Source organism: Macaca fascicularis, chromosome 20 (genome assembly GCF_037993035.2).
Source record: "Macaca fascicularis isolate 582-1 chromosome 20, T2T-MFA8v1.1".
Classification (NCBI taxonomy): domain Eukaryota; kingdom Metazoa; phylum Chordata; class Mammalia; order Primates; family Cercopithecidae; genus Macaca; species Macaca fascicularis.
Window position 1 is genome coordinate 72,606,166 of NC_088394.1, and position 17,286 is coordinate 72,623,451.

Below are 17,286 nucleotides of genomic sequence, written 5' to 3' on the forward strand. Positions count from 1 at the left end.
TTAGATCACATATTTCTATAGAACAGAGGGGTTCATGTGGTTGGAGAGATTTTATTTTTGCCCCTTTGCTTTCCTACAAGTAAAATGTCCCAGTAATTGAATATGTTTTGTCTATGCTAAGACCATTTCATTATCACGTGGATAGTTGAACTCAGACACTAAAAATTTTTTTGTGTCTAACTTTTTTGTGTCTAATATTTTCCTTCCAATTTTTTTTTTGTAAACAGTAAGAATCTTCTCTTGGTTATTGTTGAATTATTTTAAAAGAAATTTTCACCAATTATAACCATATTACAGTCCTAGTATATTTTTTTTAACTTTTTCTGCTAGGTTGGTCATTGTTGACTGAAGGGTACAATATTGGCCAGGTAGTGGGGAAAAAAGCAAGTGACAGAATAAAGCACGATGTTAATTAAATCTTAAATAAAAAGACTTGGTTCTGTTGATAGCTGTAGAATGATCTCTGTCTTCGTGGCAAATCATAAAACCAAGAATCATGGCTTTTCTATCAATCCAATGTGAGAACTCCATCAATTCATGTTGTTTCAGAGTTTCAGACTGTAGGTAAAATAAGTAAATGGAAAGGATCATCTGCAAGATTTCTTGCAAACATTAATAGCTGATACTGAAGTTAGCAAGAACACTACTGTCAGGGCAGAATCTTCAAGAAAAGACTCCTACACGAAGTAAGGTAAATGCACCTGATAGCAATAACGTAAGTATACCCTGAGAATGACCCTGCAGGGCAGAGGCACCTAAATATCTGCTCTGAGCTAGGGAATCCAGGAGTGGCCAGCCCTGAGATTCGTTCCTTGTCTATGAGAAACATCTGAGCCCCAGGGCCCTGCGTTAGAACACAGGGCCATACAGGGGATGGAGGCGCTGAGTTTTGGGGGTAAATGAAGGTTGCCAGGTGGAGGCTGTTATGGGGTGGGGGGAGCTAAGTGAAAACGCTATATAAACCGCATGCCCTTTTTAAGCACTTGCGGGTCTCTCTGCTCAGCCCGCCTCTACTCCGTTTTCTCTTCTGTTAAGTCCTACGTAAAACTCCGGTCTTTGCTAGCTCTTGGTTCCTTTTTTAGCCTCTTAAACTTGGTGTTACCCCCAGTGGAGTTGATAGGGGGTCGGTACAACACACTAGTAAAAGAAATATATAGGAAAAGGAAGTTAAAACTTAGGATGGCTAGATATATAAATGTAAAATCCTGAAAAAGGTTTGTCAGGTGTATACCAGAAATAATAGAATGTTTAAACGTTAAATTTTGACTTTCGTAATACAAATGAAGCTTGAGGCTCTGATGACTAAAGGGACCAGGGTAAAAGCAGGGAGTGTGAAGATTGCCTGAGTAAAATCCCGAATCGCCAACCCCCAGGGAAGACACAGGTTCCAATGTGTTAAGTGTCCGACCTCCGAAGCGTTATTCTTCTGTTGTCAGTTTTGATGTTATAGGTGGTTGTTCATTCTTTTCTGGTGTGGGAGATTACATATCCCTCTCCAATCTTTAATTCAAATATTCATGGAGCACGTCGGTACTGTCCTAGACGAGGAACAGTGTTCAAGATGATGAAACACTTGCCATGAGAAGCATCCTAAACAAATATTGCATAAAAACTGAATCTGTAGATAAAATACTAGATTTCGATCGTATCGAGACAGGAAAATAAGGTCTGGAGGCAGGGAACTTAAGGCGAGTTAGTGCTGAGTTTCCAAAGCTGGATCAAAAGGAAAACCCCCGAAGAGCTCTGGGTCTCTACGCAGGGGGACCTAACGCCAGTTAACACCAAAACTTAAAGGAAACCCCTTCTCCCCCTTGCCCGCTCAAACAGCGAAAAACCAAAGGTACTCTATCTACAACCCTACTGCTTCCACCACGTCTCAGATGGAAAGTGACCTGGATTGGCCACGGGCCACACATGAGCCATCCCTTCCTCTGCCTAGGGCACCAGTTCACCTCAAGCTCTTACGAGCCACAAAACAAACGCTTTATCTAGAAAAGGGGCAGTGGATAGGGATCTCAAGAGGCATACTTAAAATCCAGAAAACTTAGCAACCAGGCCCCTGGGCGGCTCGCCTGGGTCCACTCCCACCCTGTGGAGTGCTGTCTTGAATCCCTGCTTGACTGCTTCCTTCCCGTGCTTCATTCCTTGTTGCTTTGTGCGTGGTTTTTTTGAGATGGAGTTTCCACTCTGGCCCAGGCTGGAGTGCAGTCGCGCAATCTCAGCTGACTGCAACCTCAGCCTCCCTGGTTCAAGTGATATTCCTGCCTCGGCACCCCAAAGTAGCTGAGATCATAGGCATGTGCCATTACGTTCTTCGTTCCAAACTCCAAGGACCCGGACAACTCGCTCAAGGCTTTCCTTCCCGTAACAGTCTGAGGAAAGTATTAATAGCTTACCTGTTCGTTGTATAGCAGCAAACATGTGGACAACACTGTTTACATGATTTAAACACCTTTCAAATGTTTGAAACAAGACAAATCTGCTTAAATACTCGGAAAAATTACTGATCTTAACGCTAGTGAGTTCACATGGAATGGAATTCATCTGCTTAAGAAATCATTCTAAGAAACGTTGACTTGTTATCAGTGCAATGCCTAATTTTTGTAAGTCGCCTATTTATGTGTAGTTTTTATGTAGACAAGATGGCACCAGAGAAATGCTTTAATGTTGATGTATAACATAGAACACCTGTGGGTAACAGATAACGCTAGTGAAACTAAGAGTTTTGAAGTTTTACATTCTGTGTTTTTTGTTTCCCCATCCTTACATTAAATTGATATTTTTACCCAACTTCGGGAGATGTCAGCTTTTGTAATTCTTGTAATGGTTGACTGAATAGGAAATAAAAAGTGCATTTTCTTTCCATTTTTCTAGCAGTAGATAAGTACTATGGGATCACTTTAGGATGAATATACAAAACCAAATGGACTAGCTTGGGGGAAAAAGTATTAAGATGCTCAATTGAAATCACCTGATAAATACAATGAAACAACAAAACAGATACTTTGTAAACACTTTATATTAAATAAGTTGATAGATTTCTAAGCCTTAAGGCTAACATCTAAGGAACTACAAATGTGTATAAAATTAAAAGCATGTCAAACTTGATTGCTTTTAGGACAGTTATCAAAAGATGACTGTACATTGAAGTCATTTGTTTTAAATCTCAGTTGACAAGTAATTGAGAAGCCAAAATTAAACCAAATGTAGTCGATTTGATCATTCATCTCCCTCACAAAGCCTGTCATCTGGGATTGACCAATATCAGAATGTGTATCACTTAATTTTTCATTCAGATGTGCTGAATTTACCTTCAGCGTCTCTTATTCTTGCCCGAAGCTTCTCAAATTCAGAAAGTTCAAGTGACGTAGATCTTGATATGGTGTTTAGGGCTTTTTTGTGTTAGGTTTAGGGGATATATGTTAGGTACAGGTTGTTGCATGGACAAACATTGCGTCACTGGGGTTTGGGGTACAAATTATTCTGTCAGGTAATAAGCATGTAGTATATCTCATAGGTAGCTTTTTAATCCTCACCCTCCCACCCTCCGCTTTCAAGTAACTCCCAGTGATCATTGTTCCCATCCTTGCGTTCATGTGTACTCAATGTTTAGCTTCCACTTACAGGTGAGAACATGCAGTATTTGGTTTTCTGTTCCTGCATTAACTTTCTAACCTCACCAACGCTTCATTAAGTACGTTGTTGCTATTTTCCACTCACCGCAAGTGACAGCTTTGGAAATTGTTTTTTTGTTTTTCCTCCCTGCTATCTAACCACAGGTCACCATTTTTCAGGAATGATAAAATTTTGTTAACCCCTTTTCCAGGTTTTATTAACCAAGTCTCTTGCCAGTTTTTTTTTTTTTTTTTTTTTTTTTCCTCCAGCTCTGGCTAACATTTTCCTTACTTTTCACCTACCTCTCAATACCACATGTCTTAGGTTTTTTTCTATGGCAGCATCACACATCCCCATCAAAAGTTAGCATTTTGAAGCAACAATGCTTTGTTGGTTTACTAACTCTGAGCCAGTTGGGTGGTTCTCTGGTCTCTGCTGGATTACACTCATCTGTTTACAGTGACTCCAGGTCAAGTAGGCAGCGCTCCTTCTCGGCTTTGGCTACAGGCTATATAATGCTGCTCTGAATTCAACAGGGCTAGCTCGGGCTCTTTGGGGGGACAGAGGGGTTCTGAGTCTATAAAAGCATTTTCTGCGACTTGTTAGTCCTAGCAAGTCATAAAACTAGCCCAGATTCAAGCAATAGGTAAATAATTGCCCCTTCTCAAGGGGGCGGAGCTGCAAAATTGCATTGAAAAAGGATATAAAGGGGGATTTTACAGCTGCTTTTTCAGTCTACACAGCAGGAGTGCTTCCATTTATTTACCCAACACAAGTATGTATGTATGTGTGTGTGTGTATATATATATGAAGTCTTAGGAAGTCAACTGTGAGCATGACAAAACAACTTCTTGGAGACCACGTTCTAGTAGGGGGAGCTAGAGCATAAACAAGGATAACCAATAAGAATCAGAATAACTGCTGTGAATAAATTAAAAACGCAGTAAGATTAGAAGGATGCCCTTATAGTATAGAGCTTGTTTGTGAGCTGAAAGCTGAAATAACGTGAACTAGCCAGATTCAAAAGCCCTAATCAGGTGCAAAGCTTGCCATCATAGTACTGCAGGAAGGTTAAATAGGCTAGGCTGTACCACATAACCAAAAGAGTTCAGGTCAAACATTTTTTCCCCAAGATTTCCAACATTTCTGAGTTGTTATAGGAGCAAATATGTCACAAAGAGCCTGTATTTGACCCTATACTAGGAAAGATCCTTCTTGAATAATGAAATGCACAGTGTTGGCAAGTGTTACGTAATTGCTAAGTGAATTAAACTAATTATATTTAGTTCACTCTGTATAGAATGTATGATGATTTTCATACTTTCTGCAAAAGAATGAGTGAAAACTTTATGACTAATTCCATCTGCAGGAGTGAGGTGATTAACTGCTGTTTCAAGTTTTTTAGCATTTCCTTAAGGCATACCTCCTATAAAATTATCCTAAACAATCCTAAATCATAGAATTAGTTTCCCATGGCAATCTTTATAGTTGATTATAATAAAATTAACACCAAAAAAGAGCAAACTTCCTGAGGTTTTTAACGCGCAGTAAGCAAACCAGCATCCAAATTTCTTCAGCCAGGTGGGTACCATGTGGCTGCCTTTAATAAATCTGTGGTTTCTGTTACATAATTCTCATTTCTACTCCCTCAGGTCCCTTTGCTAAGCTCTCACCCTCTGTTTTCTAGCTGAAATCATACCAATGCTAGGGAAATACCACTTTTGCCTTTTTGCTGAACAATGAAAGTTTTCCCATGAAAAACGATATCAAATAAGCTGGAGGCTTGTATTTTAAATATCTACAAATGACATGTTTGTCTTTCGGGTTTAAAACTATTGGGAGTATAGAGACAAATATTGTCACGAGTGCTCTACTTACACCAGTTTCTCAGGAAACTTTAAAGAGATGAACTTTTAAAAGTTAGTAAAAGTTTTAAAACTGAAGTTGACTCCTTGTACCCAAACATATTAGACAAGCCAGCAAAACACAAGAGGGCTTGTCTCCCTTGACACCTAACCCCATGGGTATAATTTCCTTTAATATGGAAACTTGAACTCGGTATGTATTTTGGATTTGGGTACACTTTTTTTCTGTGTTCCTGAAAATACTATTTATGAACTTAGCTCATTAGTTCTCCACCTTGGCTGATATTAATCACCTGGGCAGCCCAGACATTGCTATGCAGAAATCTTACCTCATCTGATTTAATTGGTATAAGCTGAGGCCATTGGTAAGTTTTAAAATGCCTGGATGTTTTTCAGACCAACTAGAGAATTAGTCAGTCAATAAATTCTACTTTAAATTGCATTTAATATCTTAATGTCATAAATATTTCTGAATGTACTGACACATCTTGAATCAACATTTCATTCATTGTTGTGTGCCCACATCTTTTAATAATGGGTTATTAACAAGTCAGGGTATGTTGAGCTAAGCAACCCACATGACAATATAAAGGCATTGTATGCTAGGATGTGCTTTGCACACAAATTGCTTCAACTAATCATTTTAAGAGTGTAATTAAGCAGCCTGGGGGAAAAGATAGCTTCAGGTTCTGTTGTAGCATCTTCAGGCCTTAATTTCTTTAGTTTGGAAAAATCTGAATAAATGTGTGCCCCTTTGGGTAATTGGCCAAATCGGTGACATTTTATTCAGTATCTTTGAGTTATAATATTAAATGTTACAACTAAAGGACATCCTATGCAAATCAGGATAACTTTTGAATCTTCCATCTAGATCGTAAACAAGAAGTCACTTGTTTTCTATGTAGGCTAATGACATTTTTCATCAGTTAGAAAAAGGTATGTACATATTGCATACATGTGCATATACACCAATGATAGCTCATTTTATATTGACCTCCTATGTTGGGTACCCCTAAGATGTGTCCACTGAAAAGCTCATAATACAGTGCCTCCAATCCATGTCAGTGATTGCAAGGTGAACAATTCTTATGTGCCACAAGGAAAAAGAAGCTTCTGATTTTACAGTACAGTGATCATTGCTAAAAAGTACTTAGAATTAGGGAAAATGTTAAAATGTATCGAACACTTGGTATGCAACAGACATTGTCAAATCCTAAAATCCTAAAATTCACAACATCACATGCATTATTCCTAATCTACATATGGGGAGAATTGGGTTTAGGAAAGTTGATTCACTTCCCAAAGGTCACAGAACCGTGAGATAGTAAGATTCAGGATCTCCTCTTTTAACGACAGCGCTCTACTAAAGATCTAGTCTAAAAGTAACAAACTTTATTTTCAAAATAACATGTACAAAATTTTGTGTAGGGTTTCATGGTACCCCAAAAGAATGCTTGGACTGAGTGAGTTCTTAGCGTTCTGGAGCAGATAAGATTTTAAGTACCTAAAGAGAATTTGCCTGAACATCGTGCTAATGTATAGTGTTTGCCAATTTGTGTGGGTAACGGAATTACATAAAGAATCTGAGGATTTTTAGAGTAAAAAGAATAAGTAATTTAGCCTAGCTCTTGAAATGAGGAACTTGGAACCTAGGGAGGTCAATGCACTTATTGAAAGTCAGAGTAGCAATTCAGGGCAGAAGACAGTACAGTGCTGATTTCTCAGGACCTGCTTTTGACAATGCCATTATTTAAAGTGCAAATTATAAATTCTATATATGTGGTAACTCAGTAAAAGGCAGCGAGGCAGTCATTACTGGCATTTTTATTCTAGAAAGATTGTCACTGGCATTGTGACACATATTAGGAGGCAGACATATCATCAGATTGCTTTCTCCTATGCTTCTTGAGTGAGAAATTTTGACACCCAAGACCACATTTGACAATACCTAGAGACATTTGTGATTGTTAGAATTGGAGGGAGGTGCTACTGGCATCTAGTGGATAGAAGATAGGGATACAGGTAACACAACCTACAGTCAATGGAACAGCCTCCTTCCCCCTACATCCACACACCACAAATACCTGGCACAAATGTTAGTAGTTCTGAGGATGGGAAATCCTTCAATGCTCCAGTACCACACCGTTAAGGTCTGAACTATGGCAGCTGCAGTGAGCCTGAGTTCAAGTTTCATTCATTCACTAAACATTCATTGTAGATGTCTCCTTTCATATGACCTGCCCCTGGACGAAAGGTTGAAGATATGGACAAGGAAGCCCTATCCTCATCTGGCCCACGGCATAGTTGAAGACATTGAGTACTGAGCTAATCCAATACACTATTAAGAGGATTTGCATGGTGGAAACTTGAAGTAATGGGAACACGTGGATGGTGAGTTTTCTACAAGAAGCTTGTATTCTGTCACGGAGGAAGGCATTAAACTTTGTTACTTAATGATAGTTGATCTATGTGTAATGATTCTGCCTACCACATATATGGTACTACAACAGCAAACAATGGGATTGCATGTAACTTTGTGGTTTACGTCATTTCCATTGAGGAAGTAACACTTAAGGCCCAATTTTAAGACAAATAAGTGTCCTCTAATTTCATGGAACGTCACGTGCTAAAACACTGAGTTTAGAAGTAGGTAAGAAAAGGCTTGTAACCAGAACATAGAGAAAGTTGTGGGTGGGAAAGAGATGTTGGTATGGGCAGGGTCTTTCAGAGATTTCGGACCAATCGTTTTTAATCCATCCATGCAAATAAATCCCCTGGAAGTACTGGTCCGTAGTACAATAGTATCCATGGGTCCTAGTGGAAATCGCTCGTGAAATAAAAATGAAAGCAATGCTAAACGCAGCTCTGCTTTCTGAATTTTACAGGGATATGATTAGAGTTTGAGATTCATTTACCTTCTCTTCAGTAAGATACCCCATCTCCTGACTCGCGTATTCGGGTATATTAATTTCTCACCACCTTTTTAGACTAAATGCAATGGCTGAGTTTACTTGTTGGTTACTGTGCTCACTACCTGGCTGACGGGATCATTCATCTCTCAGACTTCATCACAACATGTCCATGTAACAGACCTGCACATTTACTCCCTGAATCTAAAAATTAAATTAATAAACACAGTATCATCATGACGACCAAAACAGATGCAAAAAGGAGAATCCCAGAGTTGTTCAGGCTACTTTCCAAGAAGCGATGGACACTTGCTGCACTCACCGCTGCCAAAAGAGAGAAACTTAAGTTCTCTGTCAGTGTTCCTAACTCAGCTGTGCCTCCTGACCTGCTTTACTTGCTCCTCAGGGCTCATTAAAGAAGGCAGAAGGGAGCTCCACCCTCCAGACAGAGTCACTGTCCTAAACCACCAGTGTATGTGGCCACATTAATGCCCTGAAACCCCATGTCTTAGAAACTCGAAAAACTTTTAAAAGTCAACAGAAGGAAAACTCGGAATGTGGCATTTCGATGAATTGTGGCCTTTTCAAAAGACATTGTAAATTGCAAATAAAGCTTTGCAGCTTCAGAGATACCAGCTGAAAGATCAGTGTGGGTTTGGGTTTTTTTTTTGTTTTTTTTTTTTTTTGGTCAACTTTATTTTCTTAATGAAAATTTGTTTTGTGGAGCAATGGTGTCCCTCCAATTTCGTGGTATTTATATGAAAGATCATGCCTTTCCCGGGGGTAGTAATTTAAATGGCTGGAAAAAATTGTGATAGGGAATTAGTGGTACACAAAGAAAATAGCTGTGTCTTTCAAAGTATATTTGTCACATGTAATACAGCCACTGTGTGACAAAATGGATGAATTAGTGTAGTGGTTAAAATATTTAACGCACAATTTACGTGTGACATGATTAAACAGTGAATTAACAATTTGTATGTAGAAGCAAAATGGCTAAAGGAACAACCAGATACTGAAATCTAAACGTGGTTTTGAATCGATTCAGCTTCTCACTTGCCCTTTGCCCAGGTAAGTTTGTGGGAAAGTTGAATTTAATTGCTAATAGTATCTACCTAGTTGTTACTAGAACAGTGAATATTGTTGGAGAAATGATGTATATAAAATAGAAATCAATACACTATGACAATTGTCAAGTAGATAGTGCCTTTAGGAGGGACATTGTTTTCTGAAAGAATAGTGTTCCTATTTTGGGTAACTCTTGATAACAAGATAAAGTCCAAACATCTCATGTATTTTAATACTTATTTTCCTTGATAATATTCTTTGAAATCCAGTGCAAGTGAAAAGGCAGACCTCTAAATATTAGGATGTAGACAGATTGAACACAGCTTCACAGTGAAATTGTTTGTCTCTAGCATGTTGAGGATTTGAAGTCATTTGAATACTGAACTGATGTATTTAAAAATACTCAACCACATCAGTGTTTTTTTTAAAAGGGCACTTAACTCACAAACTTCTATAATGACAAACACGACAAAAACAAAAGTGTTTGCGTTTTAGTTTTAAGGGAGCTGTACTTTGTGATAGTTGAGTGAATGTCTCCAGATTTCCCAGAGGAACTAAAAATAGTAGCTTGTCATATCATTTGCCATTTTAATGTTATTAAAAACATTGATAGTTGATGACTTTATTTTCAAAGAAAACTATATTGGTAAATACGGAAAACTTGAATATTTTTCTAGGTTATAAATTTGCTTTGAATTTGCTTATATTTGGGGTATGTATTCTAAGGTAACTAAATTTCCCCTGTCAAATTGAACCATTATGGTTCCTGGTTTACAATGGAAGTCGAGTTGACCTGCTATTTAAAATGTAAAACAAAGTGTCAAACTGCCAAAGACATCTTTAACATACTGGACAAGAAAGTGAGTAATTGAAGTTGGGCAGAGCAAGCAATTAATTCTGTGATTCATCAAATCACTAAATTCCCCTACTAGTTTGAAGATTTGCAAACAAAATCCGTGATGATCAAGATTTCCTTCTTGTAGATTATGCATGTAAGACCACATCTCTTTCTTCAGGATAATTACTGTATTGACATTTAAATCATCTGTTTAAAAGCATAAGCTAGTGCCACGAGTTAATTCAAAAAAGTACAAGTTGACTGCTTACTATATGGCTCACAGTGTACCAAGTGCTGGGGATATATTGGGGACCAAAACGGTCATTGCCCTCAGGGCATGCGGTCTTCTAATGTGTGTGAGCCGACACTCACGATTCGAACGTCAGGTTTATCAGGAAGTGAGTGGGTCAGAGCTGGACACAGAAAAGCTGTTAGGAGCTAAACAATTCATGGCTCAAGGAAAAAGGGGATTTAGACTGAACAGAAAAACACCATACTGTTACAAAACGGCAAACCAAGGCAACATAACAGCTAAACAATGTGCCCTTGGAACAAAGTCAGTGTGTTTGTTTCCACTTGGCACCTGCTGCTTCAAAAGATCCCTGCAGGCCTCCAAAAGTGGAGGGAAGTACTAGAGTGTCAAGTGGAATGAAATTACAAAGTTACAACCCACTTCTCAAAGATGAACTACCAGAACCCCAACAACTCAAAAACTGAACTGGATGCTGTGTGATCCAGCTCAGTCCAGGCAATCTGGTTTTGACATGTCAGGAGGTATTTTGATCATGTGGAGGCCACCCACAGGGGAGGGGTTACTCAAATGGATTTCTGATAAGAGTTATGCTCAGCAGAGTGGCTTTGGAGGAGGTAAACTGGACCAGTCTGTATCCTAAACCCACAGGCATCCCCAGACACCCCCTTACCCTTTCCTTCTTCAACCTGAGTAGCTCCTCTTTGGCTTATACAAGAGATGGAGGTGCCCTTTCTACTTTAAAAGTGTGAAGCCCAAAGGATGAGAATAGTTTGCTATATACTAAATGATTAAGTAATTAGCTAACTACATATAGGAAACAAAAATGAAGTCATCCTAGCTCTTGGGTGGCTGCTGCCATTGCCCTCTTTACTGAAGACACTAGCTCCATCACTTGCTTGATGACTGCACTTAAGCTGTCTAACCCATTTAAGCCTCAGTGACCTCTATAGAATGGGGGTAATAATGGTAGCTTTCTCCTAGGATGTTTGAAAGAATTAACTGAGTAATTATATAAATTGCTTACAACAAAGCCATAGCACATGGTAAGCACCCGATCAGTGTCATGGTTTCCCTGTTACCAAAGGCATCTGCTGCATCAAGGAAAAACTGGGATTGTTGAAAGTTGAGGAAGAACCAGCATTAGTATTCTGCTTTTGTCTTTGAGCTAAAATTTTTAAGTTCAGTGATGAAATAGCTTTGACAGATGAATAGACTCGGGCAATAAGAGGATATGCTAAATTCCAAACCTTGCTTTTGGACTTCAAGACCTCCTAAGCCAGGATGATTCAGAGAATGGGATTTCACCATAAGTGATACTATAGGTTGGGCAGGTTGTATGAGATGGCTCGATCATCCAGAAAGAGAAAGATTGCTGTTGAAAAGGTAGGAGTCCAAGGAACTGGTAGTGGCGTATCAAGGTTCAGTGCCAGGAGCTGGACCTAGAGACGACCCAGTGCACGCCATGCCCATGTGACTTACTCAAAGGGGAATGTGAGCAACAAACTGTATCAGAACCCTCCAATGAGGGTACCACCTTCATACCAGTTTCCTGATGGCATGAAAGCCATACAAAGCAAGGTGGGAAGATGGTGTCCTAGGAAAGGTTTTTGAAATAATGCCCTGATAGGGTTTGGCTCTGTGTCCCCACCCAAATCTCATGTCAAATCATCCCCACATGTCAGGGGAGAGACCTGGGGGGGAGGTGATTGGATCATGAGGGTAGATTTTCCCCCTTGCTATTCTCGAGAGAGTTCTTAAAAGATCTGGTTTAATTGTGGTAGTTTCCCTTCACTGTGTCTTGCCTGCCACCATGTATGATGTGTCTTGCTTCCCCTTCGCCTTCTGCCATGATTGTAAGTTGCCTGAGGCCTCCTTGGCCGTGTTGAGTCAATTTAAACTTCCTTTCTTTATAAATTACCCAGTCTCAGGTAGTCTTTATAGCAGTATGAAAACAGACTAATACACCCCCACAGATGGCACTGTCGGTTATAATACCTGGAGTTTCCATGTGCTTTGAGCAGGAGAATACCAAGCTGTACACACAGCTTGATGACCTGTAGTAGGCCTCAGTAGGACGGGGGACTGCAGAGAAGGGGGGAGCTTTTCACTGGAGGCAAATGACTAGAAACAAGTAGAAGTGACTGCCAGACAGTTGGTCCTCCTGCTCAGTCGGAGGCATGATCAGTCAGTCTAAGGCTGACCCCATAGCAGGTACCCCTAAAATTTAACCAAATCATTCACATGTTGTGGCTCTGTCACTCAGGGTGAAGTGTAGTGGTGTGATCATGGCTCGGTGCAGCCCTGAACTCTAAGCTCAAGGGATCTTCCCACTTCAGCCTCCCAAAGCTCTGGGATAACAGGCCAGATCACTCACTTTAGAGAGGAGACTAGAGGGACCAGAGAATCACTTCACACACATCATTAAGATTTGCTGGTGACTTTTCTTCACCCAGCAATCCTCTTGAGAGTAAGGGGAAAGAAAAGAAAGACTATAGAGAAACAGCCAGGAAAGGAGGGTTTCAACTTTACCGGCCCTTTCTCCCAATGAACCAGAGTTAAACAGGAAAGATGACTTTTGACCTGGAAGAGACGGTTGCCTTGAAATGGTTCATCTATAGTCATGTGGGCTCCTGTCTCCATGCCATGAGTTGTTACTATTGGTCTCCAGAGCAAGTTACAGAAAATACTTTTCAAAATATTTTTGAAAACTGCTTTTGTGTTGACCATTTTGATTACAGCAGGATTGAAATCGGAACCCTCTATAAAACATGCACACAGGCGGCTGAGGCAGGAGCATGGTTTGAACTCGGCAGGCAGAGGTTGCAGCGAGCCAAGGTTGTGTAACTGCACTCCAGCCTGGGTAACAGGGGAGAGACCCTTTCAAAAAACAAGTGGCGCAGTGGGGGGAAAAATGAACTCGCAGTTTTGCATTGTTTAGCCCTTAGTATCGGAGTCACCACCATCTCCCTGCATTGCAGGTCCCTGTCTGGAGTCCCTGTGTGTACAGCTCGCTCTGCAATTGGAAGTTTCTACAAACCTAACACTCAGTCCTTCATAAAGCCAAATTATCCTTGAAGGAGAATTCTAGTTTTGTCTCATTTTGCCACCTACGGGGTGACTAATAGTAAAACCTGACAGTGAGTCAGGAACCATTCCTTGTGGTTTGAGTCATTAGTCATTTATGACAAACGTACTGTACCTCTTGAGTAACTTCTCCTTGAGGGGGGGAGGGTTAGGATGAGTGTCATAGAACATTTAGAATTAGAATCTTAGAGAGCTTCTAGTCTAATCTTACACATAAACTGAGGCCTAGGGGAACTATTGACTTTGAGGGGGATATGAGATTGTGAATGGCACAGCAGAGCCTCAAATAAGTTCTCCTGATTGTAACCCAGAGCCCTAAGGTACACACTTTAAGGCACATCATTGGAAGTGGCCTAAAAATGCACAAGCTTTCAAAACCACAGATTGGGTCGAGAATTCCATTTATAAACATCTGTTACTGGAGGCGTTACCTGAGAAAATCATGCGCAGGTCAACTACAGAAAATATTTTGACCAGAGTTAGTCACGTCTTTTGCGTGCTTGCTTTCCTGAGGGAACAACCACTAGCTATCAAGAATTTGAGTAAAGAGTTTACTCAATTTGGGACCCTGGTGAAAATGAGAGAAAAATGTATCTGGTTTAGGATTTTGTTCGGAAGAGGGAAAGAGATTAGATTCATAGGTTCACAAAAGCAAACTTCATTGCAGCACAAAAAATGCTTCCAGTTAAGAATTTCTAGGTTTATTGGAGTTTGGTGAAAGTAGATGCTATTGATGTAAGAGGTTAATGTCTGTCACAGTCTAGGTATTTTGCAATGACTTTCTTCACAGCATGTTCATTTTAAGAGTAAGGAGGTCCTTACGGTTCATGAAAGTTTAATGAGGATTACAATAGCCCCCCAGATACTTAAAACAGTCATTTAAATAACCGTAGCCTCTGTTTATCATGAGAGGGAACTTGCCAATTTCGGGTATTAAAAGCATTCTTTGAAAAACTTTTAGTTTCCACAGGCTTTTTCAGTTCTCTCCTACATACTGCAATTTATAAATCGCAGAGTATGTGTTGCTATGGAAATAGCCTCTGGTCTGTTACTCAGACACATAAAATAATCCTTGGGTTCTGTTTTGTGTCTATACATACATATATATTCCACATGTAAATAAGATTATGCAATATTCCTCTTTCCGTGTCTGGCTTATTTCATTTAGCATAATGTCCTCCAAGTCTATTCGTGTTGTAACAGATGGTAGGGTTTCCTCCGTTTTTAAGGCTGAATAACCCATTATGTCTATCTCACTTTATTAATTTGTCAATTGAGGGACATTTAGGTTTTTATGTCTTGGCTATTGTGAATTAGTGCTGTGATGAACATGAGAGTACAGGTATCTTTGAGGCTGTGATTTTTATCTCCTTTGGGTATTACTCAGGAGATGGATTATTGGGTCACATGGTAGTTTTGTTTTTAAATTTCTTTAGGGATCTCAATACTGTTTTCCATAATGGTTGTACCAATGTAAATTTCCACCAACAGTATATGTGTGACCTTTTTTCCTCCACATCCTTGCCAATACTTACTTTCTTTTTGATAATAGCCATCCTTTAAGAGTGTGAAGTAGTATCTCATAGTAGTTTTAATTTGCACTTGTGATTAATGTCGAACACATCTTCATATGTGTTGGCCCTTTTAACCTCTTTGGAGACATGTCTGTCGGGTCCTTTGTTACATTTTTAAAAATTTTAGATTTAAGGGGTACACATGCTTTATTACATGGGTATTACTTGCATAATGGTAGGGGTTGGGTTTCTAGTGTACCCATCACACAAATGTTGAATACTGTACCCAGTTGGTAAGTGTTCAACCCTCATTCAATACCTTTAAAAGCCCTCATACTGTATTCTTTATGTATACCACTTGTTTAGCTCCCACTTGATGTGATATTTTGATTCTTCTGGGGTTGGTGTTCACTTAGGATAATGACCTCCATCTCCATCCATGTTGCTGCAAAGGGCATGACTTCGTACTTTTTTTTATGGCCACAATATTTCATGATGTATATATACCACATATTCTTTATCCAATCAACTGTTGATGGATACTTAGGTTGGTTCTATGACTTTGCTGTTGTAAGTAGTCTTTGCCCATTTGTTGATTGGGTTGTTTTTCTGTTATTTTATAGGAGTTCTTCATAAATTTTGGATAAGGATATCGGATGTGATTTGCAACTTCTCAGTCTGTAGGTTGCCCTTCCAAAAACTAGTTGGTTGTGTAAGTTTGAATTTATTTCTGGGCCTTCTATTCTGTTCCATTGATCAATTTTTGTGTATTTATGCCAATACCATATGATTTTGATTACTATCAAACCTCAATATAATTGTAAATCAGGAAGTATGATGTGCCTAACTTGTTTTGCTTTCTCAGTATTGCCTCAGATACTCGGAGATTTTTGTGGTTTCATACAAATCTTAGGATTGTTTTTTCTTGTGAAGAATCCAGTTGGAGTTTTGATAGTTTGTGTTAAAGCTGTATATTGCTCTGGGGCGAATGGACATGTTTACAATATTCTCTTCCATGAACATGGAATATACTTTCATTTACATCTTCAATTTTTTTCATTAATGTTTGATTTCAAATTTCATCTAATTTGTATTGCAGATTTTTGTTAAGTAGATTTTAGCTGCTCTTATCACACACAGTGTGAGGCGACAGGTATGTTAATCGCTTCATTATAGTTAGCCATTGTCCCCCCTGTATGTATACATGTATATGTATCCAATAAAGCACCATGTTGTAAACCTCAAATATGAGCAATATTTTTTAAAAGGTAAGCCTTGGAGATTATACCTTATTTTGCAAATAACTTGCTGTCCTTTTATCTCCAAATATCTCCTGTTATACATGTTGGCTATAAAAGATAAGGTAGGTATTTGAAAAGAAAGCAAATGAGGAATTTAAGTAAACATGTTCCCTGGAAAACGAACCCAAAGGGCCTAAAGAACATCTAAAAAGATAAGTGATGTTACTGCAGCTAATCTTTGTCAGCTACTTATCTCCTCTTATAAACTTTAACTTGCAGGTGCTTCAGAATCACTGGGAGGGACTGTTAAAACTCTCTTGCCAAGCATCATACTTGAGGCCTGTGACTTGGTAGGTCTGTGGTGGTGAAGCTCAAGAGTTTTCTTTCTAACAAGTCCCGGATGATGTTGATGCTGCTGATCTAGTCACCAGATTTGAGAACCGCTCTTCCCAGCATTATTTTAAGCATTTTCAAGATTGCGAAATACGTATAAAGTTTACCATTGTAACCATTTTCAACTGTAGTTTAGTGATATTGATTAGTCACATCCATCGCCACCCATCCATCTTCAGAACTTTCTCATCCAAGCAGAAACTCTGTACCCACGTATCAATAACTGTCCTCGCCACAGCCCCTGGCAATCGCTGTTCTAGTTTGTCTCTATGAATCTGACTATTATAGATAGCTCATAAAGTAGAATAATATTTTACTTAGCATAATGTCCTTAAGGTTTATTCATGTTAGAGTATATGTCAGAATTTTCTTTCTCCTTAAGGCTGAATAATAACTCCATTGTTTGTACATACATTTCGTTTATTCATTGATTAACATGGGGTTGTCTCTACATTTTGGCTATTGTGAATAATGCTGCTATGAACATGGGTATACAAATATCTGAG

At 39.2% G+C, this 17,286-nt stretch overlaps 1 long non-coding RNA gene across 1 annotated transcript in view; it reads left to right on the forward strand.

Moving 5' to 3' along the window:
• Nucleotides 1–7,896, forward strand: part of LOC135968971 (uncharacterized) — a 154,804-nt gene extending 146,908 nt beyond the window's left edge. Inside the window, exon 3 of the long non-coding RNA XR_010584021.1 lies at nucleotides 7,699–7,896. This is a non-coding gene — a long non-coding RNA (uncharacterized lncRNA). The remainder of the gene's footprint in view (nucleotides 1–7,698) is intronic.
• Nucleotides 7,897–17,286: the final 9,390 nt, after the last annotated feature.